Genomic DNA, 5,512 nt, shown 5'->3' with positions numbered 1-5,512 from the left:
ACTGTTTTCGAAAGTGGCTGCACCATTTTACATTTCTACCAGCAAAGCATGAGAGTGCCAGGTGCTGTACATCTATTATTTTGAATACATGCGTGTAGGCATTTCATAACCACTGTTTTAGAGGTGAGAAACCTGTGGTTGCAAGAGGTTAACTAACTTGCAGAAGGCCATTCAGCCTGACAAAGCCCGTATTCAACCCTATCTAGTTCCAAATCCCATCCTTTTCTCCTGGGGACTAGCTCTGTGCTGGGTGTTTGTGCTTGTTGACAGGGTTGGGGGAGGGCACTGCGGTAACTTCCAGCTCACTCTGTGGAGCCATCCAACCAATCAGGTGAACCATGGCGACCGTGGCCATGGAAAAAGGAAGGAGGGCTAGTCTTCTTGGACCAGATACAAAGCCCCAACAACGATTTACATGACTCATTTATCTCTTTATGTATAGAATGAAACTTCAGTTCAGATTAACCAGTGACACAACAAAGAAACAAGCTGAGCACTATAAAGGGTCCCCATCACTGTGGACTTTGACAGCCTCGTAATCACTTGGCTGGCCACAGAACAGGGAGAAAAGATTTTTGCTTTCCTCTGTCTCTGAGTCAGCAAGTAGTTAGTTACTGAAATCACATCTGCTAACAAGTCCAGGCAACTGCTGACTGCATTGTTCCCGTTGCCTTGTTTTGTACGGTTAGCCACAACACAAACAGGAGGGTGCATAAATTGATTATATAAAGACATGGGAAATGGCATAGTCAAATTGAAAACATAAAGCAAAAATTATTGCTTTCTATAATCTTTATCTTCAGCAGGATTTTAATGTAAGCCTATCTTCTCCTATCCATATCTTTCTATATCACTGGCTCCAGAGGGACGATGTTAGGGTAAACAAGCATGGAGCTGGCATTTTCATTCATCCATCCTTGACAGCAGGGGTGTGTCTTGTTCAGCTTCCTATTCCCCACAGTGCACGACGTCATTTAACACCGACCTTCCTATCTTGCCTGGACTAGTGTCGTCTGTCTCCCACTAGCCATCCTTCATCCATAGCTCCTCTATCCAGGCCATTTTCTACACTTCTTTTTGAATCATCTTTCTAATATGCATTTTTTATTCAAGAAGAAATGACAACATTGCATTATTTTTATTTTTAGAGACAACCTTGCTGTGTTGCCCAGGATGGAGAGCAGTGGCGGGATCACAGTGCACTGCAGCCTAGACCTCTGTCGCAAGAGCCATCTCCCACTATCCCCCACTCCCACCTCCTAATAGCTGGAACTATAGGTGTGCACTACCACACCCAGCTAATTTAAAATTTAAAATTTAAATTTTTTTTTTTTTTTTGCAGAGACAGGGTCTCACTATGTTGCCCAGGCTGGTCTTAAAGTCCTGGCTCAAGTGATCCTCCTGCCTCAGCCACCTAAAACCCTGGGATTACAGGCATGAGCCACTGCACCTGGCTAATGACATTTTATTATTTGATTAGATTCATGGTGCTGCCAATATAACAAAAGTGATATCAAACATGTCCATGTATTTTAAAGAGGCCTATTGATCTATGGGATGGCCAAAATAAAAGAAAAAACAGTTTAAGTCTGTCAATTGCTATGAAACAAAGTCCATATTCTTTAGCAGATCATGAAAGATCATTATATAACCTGGCTTACCGACCTACAGCTCTGTTTCTCACCATACAATTCCCCCTTCTCTTTCTAGAAGGATCACTATTCATTCTTCCTGTATTTTTCAGCAACTGCCTCAGGCTTTAACATAGAACAAGTGTTCAATAAACATTTCTTGTTAGACTGAGAGGTGCTTTGACCCACTAAGAGCTATATTAATTCCATAAGTCTTCAAAGGAGACTTCTAATTCCTAGGACATTCTTCATAGCAGAGGAGGTGTGAGAATGGTGAATAAATGACTACCTATTTTTACTCTTCTTCTCAGAGTACAATCACTGATTCATTCAACCTAAGTCTTGAATGCTTTCAAAGGTCAAATCTTTATTTTGAAATTGTACAAATGGGCCAGGTTCAGTGGCTAATTCCTGTAATCTTAGCACTTTGAGAGGCCAAGGTGGGTGGATCACCTGAGGTCAGAAGTTTGAGACCAGCCTGACCAACATGGAGAAACCCTGTCTCTATTAAAAATACAAAATTAGCTGGGTCTGGTGGCATGCCAGTATTCCCAGCTACTTGAGAGGGTGAGGCAGGAGAATTGCTTGAACCTGGGAGGCAGAGGTTGCAGTGAGCCGAGATTGCACCATTGCACTCCAGCCTGGGCAATAAGAGTGAAAGAATAAACAAAAATAGTACAAATGGCTGTTCCTCAAATTAGAAGAAATTCATAAAGAAATAGCAACTGAGTGTTAATTTTCCTAACATTAGACAATTTAGTGAAATGTAATTTGAAAGGTTTTAATGGTCGTTTAAACTCAAACTGCTAATTATTTCCTTAAGAGAACATAATAATAAATGAAGGAAAGAAAACATAAATGAAAGATCTCCACAGGCTATTAAAGGCTGTCTATTCTTTACAAATATCATGGAGGTTAACATTTAGCAGTTCTGTCAATGCTATTCTGGGAATTGGATGAGTCAAAACTATCTAGAGAATCAAAAAATGTAGCCAATTTCAAATTAACATATCCATTTGTAAATTTAATGATATATTAATGATTTTACAATCATACTGTTCTATGCTATTATATGTATCCCAGCCATATAAGGAAGTTGACATAACAGAATTACTTATCAGACCCTTTAATTATATACATATAGACATTATTTTAAAACTAAACCAGGTACCAAAAAAAAAAAAAAAGCTAGGAAAAGTATCTGTAGCTACTTTAACAAGAGTTAGTATAGTGTTACATATAAAAGCTATTAAGATAAAACACTGTCTCCAACAGTACTGATGGGCAAAAGGTATGAAACAACAAAGGAGTTAATATGATTAACAGATAACATGGAAAAATTTTTCAATTTCAACTTCACCAGAAATCAGTAGACCAGTTTTCGCTAAGCAAATTAGCCAAAGTTGAAGAAAGAACTAGTGATATCTAGCTGCTAAGTATGTGATAAAACAAGGAACTGATATATGATTGGTGGCAATATAAAATTTGTACAATCCTCCAGTGTGGCAATAAGTATGTGCAAGGGCCTTAAAAATGTTCATGCTTTTTGGTAATTTAATACCAGGGAATTATCCTGTGAGAAAAATGTATGTATTATGCAGAAAGACATTTGTTAAAACATTATTTATGGCTGCAAACCACCTGAATATTGAACAGTAGGAGAACACAAGAGAAATTATTATATATTTATTTGAGGATATATTTATATAAATATATACATGTTTATTAAATATTAGAGCAAATATGAATCAACACGGGCAACTTCCATAATCATAATGTTGAGCAGGAAATAAAAGCGAGTTGTAGAATACTTTATACATTTCATGATACTAATTATATAAAGTTCAAAACATGCAAATATTGTATATTACTTAGCAAGACATATATATGTGGTAAAAGCATAAAGAAATGTATGAGCTGAATAATCACTAAATTTCAGAAAGTGGTTACATATGTTACACTGGAGGGAGCTGCAAATGAGGATGATTACACAGAGGGTATCAATTGCATTGATAATGTTTGTTTGTTTTTGAGAAGTTGCTTCTCTCGTTGCCCAGGTTGGAATGCACTGGAGCTATCTTGGGTCACTGCAACTTCCGCTTCCCGGGTTGAAGCAATTATCCTGTCCCAGCCTCCGAGTGGCTGGGATTATAGCCCTGCACCACCACGCCTGGCTAATTTTTTTTGTATTTTAGTAAAGATGGGGTTTCTTCATGTTGATCAGGCATGTCTCGAACTCCTGACCTCAGGTGACACGCCCACCTCGGCCTCTCAAAGTGCTAGGATTACAGGTGAGTGAGCCACAGCGCCTGGCCTGATAATGTTTTATTTCTTAAGCTCTGTGAGATACATCGATGTTCATTCCATTATTCTTTTTATCTTCTTGTATGTCTTAAATCTTTCATGGTAAATTTACAATATTATGCAGCTATAAAATAGTTTCATAGAAAGCCAATATGATAACATGGAAAAAAGGGCCTTCGCTAGAGGAGGCGGGCAGCGCGGGGTCCGCCAGGCCGCGCGCGGGCTGCCGGGAAAGGGGCGGAGCGCGACTGCGCCGGCGCATTGACGGGAGAGTCTGCCGCGGCGATGGACGTGTTTCTCATGATCCGGCGCCACAAGACCACCATCTTCACTAACGCCAAGGAGTCCAGCACGGTGTTCGAGCTGAAGCGCTTCGTAGAGAGAATCCTCAAGCGGCCACCCGACGAGCAGCGGCTGTACAAGGACGACCAACTCTTGGATGATGGCAAGACACTGGGCGAGTGCGGCTTCACCAGCCAAACAGCACGACCACAGGCCCCAGCCACGGTGGGACTGACCTTCCGGGTAGATGATACCTTTGAAGCCCTGTGCATCGAGCCGTTCTCTAGTCCGCCCGATCTCCTCGACATGATGAAGCCCCAGGACTCGGGAAGCGGTGCTAATGACAAGCTGTGCAGTGAGGGCCCCCCAGAGGCCCATGCCCCCCAATAAAAGAGTTTTGGGAGTCTGAAAAAAAATAACCTGGGAAAGGTTTGTACTATGACATTAAGTTAAACAAATTACATATTCAAAATGATTACAACGACTTGAAAGCCATAAAAAAATCTTACAAAGAACCCCCAAAGTTAACTATTTTTCACATTGGAAGATGATGTTATTACCTCCTTATTCCTTTAAAACTTTTCCTCTTTGTTCTCTTACGATTGACGTTACAAACATAATTGAAAACCAATAAACCTACTTTAAAAAAAGCATGGCGTATTTATTAGTTATTAAGCCATTTGTACTGTTATGTCACATTTGATTTGTAAATTACTGTTCCGCTTAGCTTTGAGTCTAGCATTATGTGTAAGATGTGGAAGGATGGAAAAGACCGGAAAGAGTGGAGGTTGGCCGGGACCTGAGTTAGTTGATGAAGGGGTATGAAGGCAGGATGGGGCCGGGCGCAGTGGCTCATCCCTGTTTTCTTAGCACTTTGGGAAGCTGAGTAGGGAGGATCACTTGAGCCAACATTTGAGACCAGCTTGGGCAGGGTAATGGGAGCCTGTCTCTACAAAAAAAAAAAAAAAATTAGTTGGGCATGGTATGGTGTGCCTATAGGCCTAGCTACTCAGGAGGCTGAGGCGAGACAATTGCTTGGGTACAGGAGTTTGAGGCGGTGGTGAGCTATGATTGCACCATTGCACTCAAGCCTGGGTGACACAGTGAGACCCTGTCTTAAAAAAAAAAAAAAGAAAAAGAAAGCAGGGTGGGTCAAGGCTTGCTGTTCCAAATTCCTGAAGTGTTTGAGGAAGATTATTCTGATTGTTATGGTAAGGTTGGCTTCCAAAATGAGACTTGAAGTGGCAGCAAGGTTCTTTATATGAAAGTAAGCAACGTAAAATGAATTCACTCTG

The 5,512-nt window shown here is 40.7% G+C and overlaps 1 pseudogene; it reads left to right on the top strand.

Moving 5' to 3' along the window:
* Nucleotides 1-4,214: 4,214 nt before the first annotated feature.
* On the top strand, nucleotides 4,215-5,197 carry LOC100411096 (elongin-B pseudogene; annotated as a pseudogene).
* The last annotated feature ends 315 nt before the right edge of the window (nucleotides 5,198-5,512 follow it).

This window comes from Callithrix jacchus, chromosome 10 (genome assembly GCF_049354715.1).
Source record: "Callithrix jacchus isolate 240 chromosome 10, calJac240_pri, whole genome shotgun sequence".
In the NCBI taxonomy this organism is placed as follows: Eukaryota; Metazoa; Chordata; class Mammalia; order Primates; family Cebidae; genus Callithrix; species Callithrix jacchus.
The sequence above is the reverse complement of the archived record's forward strand: the minus strand, read 5'-3'. Positions and strand labels throughout refer to the sequence as shown.